This window comes from Pseudopipra pipra, chromosome 4 (assembly GCF_036250125.1).
Source record: "Pseudopipra pipra isolate bDixPip1 chromosome 4, bDixPip1.hap1, whole genome shotgun sequence".
Taxonomy (NCBI): Eukaryota; Metazoa; Chordata; class Aves; order Passeriformes; family Pipridae; genus Pseudopipra; species Pseudopipra pipra.
In genome coordinates this window covers 41,791,121-41,804,807 of record NC_087552.1, presented here as the reverse complement: position 1 = coordinate 41,804,807, position 13,687 = coordinate 41,791,121, and the positions used below count along the sequence as shown (strand labels likewise).

General features: G+C 34.8%; 1 protein-coding gene across 33 annotated transcripts in view; it reads right to left on the bottom strand.

Moving 5' to 3' along the window:
• The window catches only part of TENM3 (teneurin transmembrane protein 3), a 1,314,794-nt gene that overhangs the window by 532,377 nt on the left and 768,730 nt on the right, over positions 1 to 13,687 (bottom strand). Inside the window, exon 10 of one of the 33 annotated variants that reach the window (XM_064652558.1) lies at positions 6,874 to 6,999. The exons of the other annotated variants lie outside the window; for them this stretch is intronic. The gene's annotated coding sequence lies outside the window, so the exon portion shown is untranslated. The remainder of the gene's footprint in view (positions 1 to 6,873; positions 7,000 to 13,687) is intronic. 33 annotated transcript variants of the gene reach the window in all.

Here is a 13,687-nt window from a genome sequence, read left to right as displayed (position 1 = left end):
GAAGAGTTACCAGTTACAGTTCCTTGGTGGGGACAGAGTAATTAGATATTGTATGTTTCCCTGCTGCTCTTTTTGTTTCTCCTTTCAATAAAGTACTCTTGGCTAAGACATCTGATTCATATATGCAAGGAGAGAAAATTAGCTGACTGAGCAACAGAAAGACTGTTTTAATTTCCCCAATTTTCTGTGTGGGAGTTTGAGTTGCTGTTTATTACTCCTGAAATTTGAGACTGGCTGTTGTTGTTGCTGTTGCTAATCACACAGCTAAGTGGGTGACAGGGCTGGTTTTGACTGATTGCTCGTAAGCAACCAGGTGAAATTCAGATAGCTGTATCAACTGTAAATCCATGCAAGTACCTGCAAATACCTATGTAACATACAACGTCCTTTGAGGGCAGAATGCTACAGCCTGACTTCTGGTGGCTGGTTCCTCTTTTAACACATAAACACATGCTATAACATCTCATTTGGTAATTATTTCATGGAGTTTAAGGTATGTATGCTGTACCATCTGTTCAATTCCATCAACTCTACTATTTTACAAAACGGAATTCTCTGACAAATATCAAGGTTTGTAAACCTCTATAATATTCTTGAATTTACTTCTGTCTCTAGCTACCTATAATTTATTTAGTTGGTGTCTGGTTTGTGATGTTACAGAACTTGCATAAGAAAGTCACAGTATGTCTATGTATTATAAAAATCTAAATATATGTACTACTAAATGGTTATCACATAATATGTAGTATCTATTGATGCTGGTAATTGCTATGATATGTAGTATATATTATAACTAGTACACACTACTTATTTGATTTCTGGGTGCATGTTCATCACTCCAGCTATTCTTTTTTTAGAATTTAATTTCTTATATTGTTTCACTTCTGCTATTTACTTTGGTAGAGGAGCAATGTGGGTGACATTGCAAAGGCTCCAAAGTCAATGGAAGATTTTTCATTCCCATTCTGATAACATCAGACACTGTTACATTGCACAGATGACTAATTTCTGTGATAGCTTCAGAATTCACAGGTGGCAGTAGAAACACAGTACTGGTGAAACATCTGGATTAACAAAAAAAGAAAAGAAAGAAATTCTACTTCATGGTGCCATGCTTTAGGCTATAGCAATTTTACAAAACGACTCTTCTCTTGGATAGGGAGTATTATGCTTCCTATTCGTGTTGAACATTCTGTGCATTGCTTGACTCACACACTCTTCTAGACATTTTTCCTAATGTTTGTTTTGGAATGTGTGATGGATGAAAACCACATGGCAGAAATTTGATACAGGGATGTAGTGTTGTGCTCGCTGATGTAGGAAGCACTTCACAGCAGCCAAAGAAATCTACTACTGTATTGTATATTACAGAGGTATTGCTTCAGCTGTTGTCAAAACCTCTGTGTATCACCAGCAATTAAAACAGCCCAACAGAAGGAAAACTGTGAAGTCAAACGGTGCTCACGTCCTAATGTCTGCATTAGGCATTTCATGAAAGAGGTAGTTCTCAGAACTAGTGGTAGATTAGTTCCATGGACTGAATATCCATTTCAGTAGGGGTGCCTCAGGTGCACTTTGGCACATCTTCTCATTCCAGGCATATTGGAGGCCCTCAAAGAAGGGTATTTATAATGATCTTTCTTAATTTTCACTACTTTTGCATGCTTGGTTTGCAAGATTAATGATACTTTTCTTCTTTATGATACTATGCCTAAAAATCTCTATATAGTCTTTGCTTGAATCATTTATCTATGATTACCCCTGGACTGCATGAATGAAAAATTTTTCCTGGGTCTAGTCAGAATACAAGGCTGAATATACAATTACAGTGCAGTAGCTTGATGGAGACTGGCCAAAATGCAGGAAACCACTGGTTACTTCCAGGTGAATTTCATTTTTCAAGACCTGATTCACATTTCATGCAGGTCAAATAAAGATCTCTAGCAAGACTTAAATAGGCATATTTAATTATTAAAAATGTTCATTTTTCATTCAGTTCACTTCTTTGGCTCACTCAAAGCACTAGAACAAGCTCTGTAGGAGAGGAGTTCCTGTCTCATATTTTCTGCATATTCCATCTGACATGCCAGAACAGTCTGATCCACAACCCATTCTTGGGCATCTTACTTAGTGAGGTCTTCTAACAACAGGCAACAAGAGGACCATGTGTTTTTCACAACTATCTTACATTTAATTTCTCATTATGTGACAAAATTCACGTTTTTCACAAAACTGTCCTATAAGATGTCTGCACCAGACCACACAATGTAAGGGGATGGGATTTTGACTCAGCAAAGTTGGGCTGTACTTGTCTAGGAGATCAACAGCATAGAATAGGAAGGTAAAACTCTTGCAGTCAGTCACCTATTTATGTGAAGTCTTATCTGAAAAATTATATTTTTTGAGTCACAGTAGTCTTATTACAAGAAGAATTACGAGGTTCTTTGTTTCCTTTGCTTGTTGTGTTCATGAAGCCAAAACCACTGTGCCAGTAGCCAAATTTTTGTCTCCTCCATAGGTGATTAGGCACTTCTTTCTTTTCCTTCTTTCTTCTTTGGCCTTTATTTTTTTAATGAGAGTTATTAATATGCTATTGGTCCTGAGAAAGGTATATGCAAATTAAAGGGGATGCATTCAATGGTATGATTATACACACTTTTTGCTTTGGGAAAAACCTGTTATTGCTTACTTTGTAAATGACATGCCCTTCATAATCTCTAAATAACATTTTCCCCTTTCATAGAAGAATAATGGGTTATAATTTAAGGCTCAGTCAATATTTATTGTTACTGATACTATATTAGTGATAAAATTGGTAAGTCACTGTTTTAAAGACAGCTACCCTTACTGAAATATTTCAGTTCCTTCTACATGAAATGAATAGTGACAACCAAGTCCTCAGTGGATTGCATAAAACCTCCAGAATTTCCTCCAGCCCCTTGAAGACTTCTTATTTCCTTTCTTTTCTTTTTGACAGGGATTTATTAGGTGAAAAGTGCTGTCATGATATCACAACTGTGTTTATGATGGAAATGTCTTTTCAAAGATGTTCATAGAGCTCCAGACACATCTGCTGTTACCCAGATTTTTGCTCTTTCTATAGACAGATCCCCTTGACTTTGGACCTTTTGTCTTTCCTTTGTATTTAATAATCTATTTTACTTTGCAGGAGAGCAACAAGAATTTTATGTATCAAAATTAATTCTCATAATTTAGCTAAGAATTAATCCATTAATTGCTTTGAAGATTATTTTGAGCATTAAAGCCTCAGACTGACATGGAAGTTTACTGAAAGTGAGTAGAAGACGTAAGCATGGGCTTTATGTGCACAGATGCAATGGCTCAAATATCTTCTGTATCTGTCTATGACTATACCTAAGCTTCCAATCAGTGAGTTTCAGTAATCCAGTTTAGGGATGATAGATGTATAGCTTAGAACAGCCAGTTCTTCATCCAGAAGCAGGAGAGACATTTTCTAACCAGTTGGAAGGGACAAAAACCATTTTGAGATCCTTATGAACCTCATTATTAAAGTGTAGTTAAAGTCCAATTCAACCTTGAAATAAACAAGGTTTTTACCTAACTCTTAAAGCATTTTCCTTTTTGATTGGCATCACTTTTCCCTGATTCAATTTGTGCTAGTGAATCTAATGCAACAGCTGAGTTTTCCCTGGTGTACTGGTATTTTGGGCTTCTCCATAGAAAATGAACTGAGTTTCAGAAAAAAATCTAAACAAATCCAAACCAAAAAGAAGTTTTTCCCCATGCTCTGTTCTCAGGTTTGTTCTCACATGTTGTCAGAAACCTCCAAAAAGGCGAAACTTGGAATTGAATATATGCATTTTTTGATGATCATAGATTTTCTGTAACTAATATAATGAGCAAGATATCTTATGACTGTTTATGTTGCTGAACATTATAATGAAATGTTTCACTGCCTTTCTTCCCCACTGTCAGATAGCAGGTTAGTCAGGGAGCCAAAGGAGGGTTCAAAAAAAGGTGAGATCATACATGAAGAATAGAATCTGCAATCCTCCAACTACACAGGACTATTATACTGAACTCTTTAGAAAAGAACTAAAACCTCAGAAGCTCTACAAATGAGGTATTTCAATTAAAATTTGTACTTCATTTACATTTACGAATTTTGAAGACAAATTAATTTAAATAAAATTTTCCTATAATCTGTTTAAAAATGTTAGCTATAGAGACCGAAACTGAAGCTATGAATGAAAAAAAATTTCTTTAGTAAAGACAAAATAACAATACTTTGTAGGGAAAGAAGACGGATAAGCTCCTAATATAGTAGAAACTTTCTCTCCTCTGCATTTTCTGGACTTTTGTACCCTTTTTTCTACTACAGACTGCTAAAGTGAAAAGAATTTTGATAACTGTTAAAAAGAGATAGCATTTTCTTCCTTAGAATAAAAAAAAAGTTATTCTCCAAAGCTAATTCTGAAGATCAGCTGGATAGGGTCTACAGCAGCTGAATTCAAGTGACAAATAAGAAGAAAATGAGGCCTTAAGCTCCCCTCACCCCCATTTAAAAGAAGATCTTTACATGGGGTATTTATGCATTGTTTCATATGTAGATAATCCTTTGCAAATGACAAAGAACTAGGAATTAGAAAAATAGTAAGCAATAATACCAGTGGGAGTCATTTACTTGGGCTTCACTTACCTAAAATTACTACAATTATTAAATATGTTGGAAAGAAATAATGAAACAACATCATCTCCACAAAAATGCACAAATCATATTTCCTGTTATAGAAATTGTTTGAGAGATATAAAAGAGCATTATATCACAATTCAGCAACAATTTACTTGCAATTTAATAGCAAATTAGATTCATACACTATCATTTATTGCTAAATGGATGGCGGAAAACCAAAATATTCTCTATGTCCAGGGAGACTTCACATTTGGCACATTTTCTGGTTCTTAAATTAATGTGTTTTGCCAATAGTTTTCCTATGAGTATGTGATAGCCCAGTGATCTTCTGACTACGCTGGACCGCCTGAGGCGTTTTGGCCTTTCGGCCTTTCAATGTTTCCATTCATGCACAGCAGAAGATGCCCAACGGGGTTGTAATGGTCTTTGGAAGTAGCTTTTTAGAAAGAACCGTGCCATGCCAAAGAGCTTTGATTCATGCAGCAAATTGTGGACACTGATATGAAATAAACTGTGACTGGTGATCAGTCAATGACCATTTTCATAATGATCATGCCATCCGTAATTTATCAAGGTAGTATTCCTGATGTTGCACAGCTTGGGGAACTGAGGGACAGAAACACAAGCTGCTAAGGATGCATAAGTAAAATAATCTATACCATGCTCTAAGCAAATAATCCATACCATGCTCTAAACTCTAAGTAAATAGTCTATACTATGCTTTAAGTAAAGATCAGCCAGGACTGTAATAAACTTTTGACAAAAATTTTCCATGGGAAAAGGTGGTTTTTTTCACTGGAACATTTAAAAGAAAATTTTCTCATCGGCTGGTTCATCATAAATTGCCAGTATCCTCTGAAACAAAGAAAACTTGCTGGGTAAAGCAATCTGTCAAAGAAACTCATAATAACTCCATTAGACTCTAAAACTATGTCTATTTCCACTTTCTGTGTTATTAAATATCAGCCATACCTCAGTGTTTTTTGGTTTGCTTTTTATTTTGTTATCACAGTAGAAAGAACCGTATATAAAAGCATCTAGTATTTGAAAAACGTTCTCTAATGACATCTTTTTCTGTACAAAAATATTAATGACAAAATATCTCTAAATTGACACAGTTACCTTTATCTGGGCATAAGTAAAAGGCTAAAATATATAAGTTTACAACATAGATATGAACTAAGTCACAAAGTACTCTTTTCAGTGTTCACACTTCTAATTTATGCATTTAACCTTAGGTTTCTAAACTGGAGGCCAAGTTCTGCAAGCAGCCATAAAAAAGACAGGCTGTGCCACCATACAGTATAGAGTATGAGCACTTGAATTAACTTCTAGAGAAGCCTCCCTCTCTCCACTGACTATGGAGAGCTTAGTGAGACTAACTTACATATACACCTTAAATTAGATACCTGAAGCAAATGGACTGAACACCTGTCTTTTTTTTCCACAGAATTTTTATGATATTTGGTTTTGTGGAAGGTCTTTTGCGATAGGAAAGGATTCTGCTGAACTGAACAAAGTAGTAAAAATATTGTAGCAACGACCTGATATGGATAAAATCATCCCCAGAATTGTCTTTCCCTCTTTTTCATTCTTAGCATCCAAATGGCAGGTTCACTTATAAGGAAGAATATCTTCTTTTGATCTGTAGTTTCTGAACTGTCCCATTTCCACAAAATATATACTATTGTGTGGGCTTAATTTCAGTGAACTGCTCCAAAAACTTTGGGGTAAAATCTAAATTACACAAAAATGAATGCTTTTTCTGGACTTAAAGCAATGGTAAAATAGACAGACACTCCAAAGCAATTTTCTCAAATGTTTTCTGGCTAAAATGAGGGAAACTTTTCTATGATTTTATTTAGGAGCTGCAAGGTTTTTAAAAAATATGAAATTTACAAGTATAAATAAATTTCTAAAATTTTCTGCAGTTACAGATAATAACTTTGCGATAACTCTTTATAAACAGACTCACAATAAGTTCTATTTTGTTGTCATGTCTTTTTTGCATTGCATAAATTCAGTTAAATTTTGCAGGCTCACTCATAAAAGTACCTTAAGAGGCCTGAGTGATAAGAAAAGGGAACTGGTAATTTGGAGCAGACAGGATATAACAAGTATAGACATGATGGCTAAAAATTTATAAAAGTTAAAAAAGTTATACAAAAGTAGATAAAACTTGTGTTATTTTGATCTGCCTGTCTCCAGATGACAAAAAGAAGAACCAGTTCTCAGTTCATGGCTTTTGCAGGAGAAGTAGGTGGATAACCCCACTGGTGCAGGGCAGCAGAGCTTGCAGGCTGGCTACCAAGGCTGACCTTCACCTAAAGGGTACATATAGTCAGCCTGTGAAAACTGTATTCCAATAATGGAATTTAACTTCATAAAAGAATGCTTTTTTATCATCCTAATTTTGTACACGACTCACACATGCTGAAATTCTACAGAAGATCCAGAAAAATTTCCAGCAATTAAGAGTCAACTAGCCACCATGCAATCTGGGATTTGATATTTGGAAGGTATTCAGGCAGTGAGGTATTGTACACTCCGGGGTAGAAGGGGTAAACTACATTTCCTGGAGGGAGCAATGTTACAGAGTTTAACAAGAACACAAAGGTGAGCTCTCCTAGCAATTAATAGCAAATTTCCAAATCACTGTAATAAAAATAGATAGTTCTCTGTGCTAAGAAAACAGAAACATCCAGTACTATTTAAGAATAGCACCAGTCTTAGCTGGATATTATTACTGATGAGGGTGGGGGCACTTTAATGAAAAAAACCCAAACAAATTAGTGTACTTCACGTATGCCTGGAGTGGACAGGCAGCTGAGCAAGGTGATAACTGTAGATCCCTTCCAACTGAAATGAAATATTCTATTCTATTCTATTCTATTCTATTCTATTCTATTCTATTCTATTCTATTCTATTCTATTCTATTCTATTCTATTCTATTCTATTCTCTCTCTCATATTTTTGTAAAATTGAAGGAGCTGCAATGTTCTGCAAATGACTTCAGTGCTGCCAGCCGTGAAGTACAGTGTATCAATTCCAGGAGTTTTAGTATATTTTAAACTCTTAGAGAGCCTTCATAAAGCTCTATTTAAATTGGTTGACCTCTATACTAGGTATACCAGGTAACGCATAACCAAAAGGTCCCAAATGTTCACATCACCCTGCTTCTCTTTCAGGGACTGTTTATTTTACACAACTGTTCCAGGGAATCTTTTAGTAACTTATTTCAGTTGGCGTTTAGATTACTCACCCCCTTTTGGGATGATGTTATTGATAACAAAATTTAACACAGCCTTTTTAGAAAAAGGGAATGCATTATTTCTCTTAATGATTAAAGTTGCTCTGTCAATGATATTGTACTGTTTGGAAATGAATAAGACATTTACTGCTGACTATTAAAGTAAACAAGTTTATGATTTAATAAAGACATAACGAATGTCTCTATGACAGAACAAAATTCTTGTCTAACATCTTGTGATCTAGGCTCTCATTATCTGCAGAGATTACAGTCCTACTTAAATCAAAAACGCTCAATGTCTATGCACATACCAGTGTGTTGATCCCTCTAAGAGATTGAAAGGTTTTGAGCCTCAGCACCGTCATTTGAACGATAATTTAAGATTTCAATAATGTCAGGCATAGTCAGATGAACAGGAAAAGCTTGATGTGAGCCCTTGGGTAAGGTGAATGATACAGACATGAACTTGTCCAAGAAGAAGAGTTTCAAGCCACAACAAGAACAGATAAATAAAGAGGCTTGTTTGGGGAACAAGAAGATCAGCCAGGCCTGCTGCAGAATTTTGAAAAAGATCAGACTAAAATATAGATGCTAAGTCTATAATGCACACTCTGGGTGCATTCTTCAGTGATAAATGGAATAAATCCCCACACCAAAGTAATCACAGTGCTATGCTACTCAACTATTCTTATTAGAAAAAGACTGAAATGTCAGAAGTTTGTGAGAAAATGTGTTAATAAAATGTTGGAACAAACTAGAAATTTTATATATAGAACAAAGAATAATCGAGGGTGATTTCCTAATGTTTCAGCTTTGGAAGTTTGTTTCTTTTAAAAAAGACATATAAATCTGCAGCAATAATCCTCTACATTGACCCGCTGGTTTGATTAATCTCCTAGAAAAATTTCAATAATGATTCACAAAAAATTCAGACAATATCTCTGTAATGTCATAGAGGAAGACCTGGAAGAAGAGAGAATACATCACTTTCAAGGATGACATATGATCCATTAGTCTGAGTTTGGCTCGACTTTTTAAGTGGCTTTTAAAAATATTTTTGAATTTTTAAACACATTAGAGAAATACCACAATGCTTTTCAGATTCTAAGTGTGTAAAGCATATTTTTCTGTAGCGTAATTGAAATCTAATTAATCTTTTTCCCTGGAGATCTTTTAGAGTTGAGGGTAGTGACTATCATATAAAGAAGACTCAGTAACAAGAGGCGTTTCCATTTACAAATATTTCCTCTGGAGCATCAAAGAAATGTTTGGAAATATGTTGCAACAACTCAACTTAAATGTTTTGATTATGCATTATACATTCCATTTAACCTTGCTGTACCTCAATTTCCACATATATGAGAAAAAGAAAATATTATTTACTTAGTATGCTAACATGGCTCTTGCAAAAATATATTAACTGGTATTCAAGCTATACTTGAGAAGTGTTATGTACTGTCTCAACTGAAATTTTCATGAAATCCTGAACACTGCCTTGGGAAATAATGCCAATTTTTTTTTCCATTGGCCCTTCATAAGATGTCACATTCATATGAAACAATATGTGACTATATTTTGCTGAGGAGAGGGGAATTAAACCATCTTTTTATTTGTCTCTAGCCCTTAATAATACTACAAATTTATATGAGAATTGTAGATGAATAGATGTTATTTGAGAGCAGAAATTAAGGTATAAAAATATCTTTCACAGAATATTTATTTGGCAGCAAAATCTGTAGTATGTGCATAGGACAAGTAGTGTATTTAAATACTACTAATGTATTTACTCTGCTATCAGTTCATTCAGGTTACACATTATCAGTTAAAGTAACAACAGATTTTAAATGCTCTTTGAGTCACAGTTAATTACTTCCCATTTCAGTTTTCTCTTTTCTGCATTTGAGTTTTCTAGTCACACAGAAAAGGACTAAGAAATCGACGTGGTTTGGGATATGTTATACAAAACCCTAACACTAGTAGCTCTGAAAACCTTTCCTTCAAACCCAAAAAGGTACTGCTTTTGGATTTGGATTGAATCTAACAATAGATTTCTACTGGAAGAAGAAGAAAGGAGATTACACTACTGTCATGCTTAATGAAATACACAGATGAAAACCAGTATGAGCTCTATACATCCGTACCTTTGAACAAGGAGAGAATTTTATCTCCAGAATGTAAATATGGAAGGATGTATCTGCCAAGCATTCTGTCACATTATCACTTAAACTTCTGTAAATAAGCCAGCAAAACTAATGGTGAAAAGATAAAATATATCCTAACATTCACAATATTTTTTCTAATAACATATAAACTGTATAATAATAATGAAGGTTGGTTCAGTGCTGAAAACACAGAAAAATGACATTTCCATCTTAGATAGAAAATAACACCTCTTAGAAATTTGAAAAGAAATTATTTTCTACATTGTAATAAGATTTTCACATTCATCCTTCAAAATTTTCAATTTGCCTGACAACAGGATTTGATTTAAAGTTTAGAAATAAATTTTAAACTGTAAAATTATTTCTTTTTCTATTGTGGCAATACTTTTCAGTAATATTTGTGGCCTACTTTTTCCTGCTTTAATCTTTCTGCCTCCAGAAACTCTTAATTTTATTTATTTATTGTTTTGGTTTGTGGGGTTTTTTTTTGAGTGTGTGGTTTTTGTTGTTTGCTTGTTTTTATTTTTAAATGTTAAATAATTATGGTAGATAACAGTTACTTTAATTTTTTTTTTAATGGTCTAAATTACTTTTATTTTCAATCTATTTTTACCTACTAGAAAGGATTTGGACCACTCAGATGTTGCTCTCCAAATAAAAAAGAAAACCAGAAAAATGTCATAATATCTGCTTGTGTACACCTATTAGTTGAAGATCGCTGTTCAATAATACTGGTCCATACAGGCATTTGTGTATATTTTAAATGAACATAGGAACACATAAAAAGCGTTATGTATATATTGCAAATAATTTCATACATATATTTCATCTAGCATGGCGAGTAGCACTTGTTAAGTCACAGCTACTTAATTTTCATCTCTCTCTAGGTGCTCAAGAACACCAAATTATCAAAATGACTCTTCTCACATCACATACAACACTTTCTGCCTCAGTGCTTCCCACTGGTAGGCATCTGCTCTTGGGTAACACACAAGTAGTAAAGTCTGCTGGCAGAGCAATACTGCAAGTCTCAGAGGCTTTCCCCTGTTTTCACAATGGGTTTTACTCATTTCTGTCTTCAACAGTCTTCTGAACTTGCTCTAAAAACCATCCAGTACTGGTGACTCAATTACATATCTTAATCACTACAGCTTTAAGTATCTATTCACATCAAAATAATACCCCAATAATTAAGAAAGAAACAATTGTAGGACTGTTCCTAAAGATGGAATGGCTAAGTGAAGCAAAATTAAGTGTTTTTAAACCTATAGGTCATCTCATTACAGATACTATTTGATTTACAAAGAAGTCAGTAGAAGTCTTCTGAATAATTCTCAAAGAAATAAATGGCCTTCAATGTGGCCATTTTTTTCCAAAGGTTCTCAAATATCCATGTATTTATCTCTAAACAAATTATTTAGATAAGCACACCTAATTAAGGAGCACTGTTCTTTCATTTGCATCTTATGTAACTTGCCATTTTGCAGAACATAATGTAGCTTTTCTGTATAGTTTTGTAGGTTAAAGGTTAAAGAAGAACTAATGAGACTGCTTAGGACTGACAGGTGAAGTTCTAGGAAGACTTATTTAGTCTTTTATCTACCTGAGATGCCTAACCAGAAATATAAGGAACTTTACTGCATGGTGGTTTTTTTTCCCCCCACCTTTTTTCAGATGTCATCCTGAAATAAATATGCCAAAACTCTGCTTTGCTGACTGCGTCATCAGAGCTTGCAAACGCTAGCACTTCTCTGACAGGCATTGTGAATCACAGTTATTTTTTCTCCCAATGTCTACGAGGTCTGCCACCTGAACTGGCATAGTTTGCAAGTGCCATCAACTTCTCCTCAGGGCTTACAAGCTATATTTGCTCTTTCAGAAGAATCTGAAAATGTTGTGAACCATAACTATGTTTCTGAGAGAACTTACAAGTTCTGCCATCTGTGCCTGCAGTGCTTCAGAGCATCATAATATGGATATGGAGATATTTTCATCATGGGGTTTATGATCTCTACCAGCTGCATCAGCAGAGATTGTTAGTGCTGTGAACCACAACCATTTATCTCTCAGCACAGATGCCTGCTTTACTTTTTCATTAATGGTCTATATCTATTTGACCACTGTTATACATACGTGTAAATTTTTCAGCCAAAAAGAAAGCAAACAACCAAAATAATCCTTTAAAGCACATCTTTAATCATTGCAGATCTGGAGAAATTTCCAAATATTTACATGAGTTTAACTGTGGCTTGTCTAGACCAAGAATTTACTGCAAATAGAATTATTGTGATAGCCATACCACTTGTAATCCTTTCTGTAGTTTGACAAAGCTGCAGCTCTTGCTGCTATTGGCAGATTTTGAGAAAATATTTCCATTTATAAAATAGTTGATCTCTCTTTATGTTGTTCTGGCATCTTCCAACTATCTCCAGTTTAAACAATGCCATGAAAAAACTGCCCTTATGAAGGAAGCTTTTGCTCTTGTTAGGTGTCATGAGAGAGTTTTGGCACTTGGTGATGTATCACTACTTTCCCTATATCAGCCCTGGGAAAGAAATGTGCTAGGTTTTTATGAGGAATAAGAGCAAATCCAGATGGGTACAACCAGGGCTGTGAGTGTCAGAGGGGAATGTAGAAAGGAGCTCTATCTTCTCCATATGTTGGCAGAGAAAGAAGCCATTGGCATGCCAAGAAACTCTGACTGGCTGTCTAAATAGGGAAGACAGGGATATAAAGGCAAGTAGTCGGAGACTTTACTATTGATGTCATCGTGTGCCTATTGCTTTCCTATATACTAGTGTGGGAAACATATGGATTTGAAAAGTCTAGTAGTAAATGCCTATAAATTATCAACTAATGAACTTTCAAATAACAGCTTTGAAGATACTGGGCTTGTATATCTATAATTCTGTGTCTGTGTGTGTACACAAGCCTGACTTGACACAATTAGATTCAAATTAATTTGACTGTGATGAAGTGCCAAACCAGAAACACTTTGTGGATACATGGAGTTTTGAGGAAAAGGCCTTACTTATCAGCCACATTAAGACTGGTTTGATTTTGCATATCTTGCTACTGGGGCTGTCTGGCTGTGTTTGTTGCCCAAACCTGGGGACACAAAGGACCCCTAAACCCCCAGACAGGAAAAATCTGGCACCTGCTGGTTCCAAAAAGCAACTAAATCTGCATCCTGCAAATGCTAGGCCTTCAGATCAGCTGGAGGTTTCCCTCATAACAAGGTGTTTGGAAATCAATGAACGGACTGATCTTGAAGAACTATTTCCTTAGGTTGAAGATAAGTATGTTTGATTTCCATTACAAATGCAGAGATTTTAAATACGAAAGTACTAAAGTCAGTTTTTATTATTTAAAAAAATTTATCCAAAAATCACTTACAGGTTATACTGCTGCTGAAATTATGGGGGAAATGTAAAGTTCCTAGAGGAAACAAAGTCATAATTTTTTTTTTGCTGAATATGAATAAAAATCCTAGGATTTTTAGCATTTGAGATGTAATTATCTAAATCACAGAAAGTAGTAGAACGATGTAAGGTTAACTACTGCTTATCAACTATACCGATCTTGTCTTTTAAAAAAAA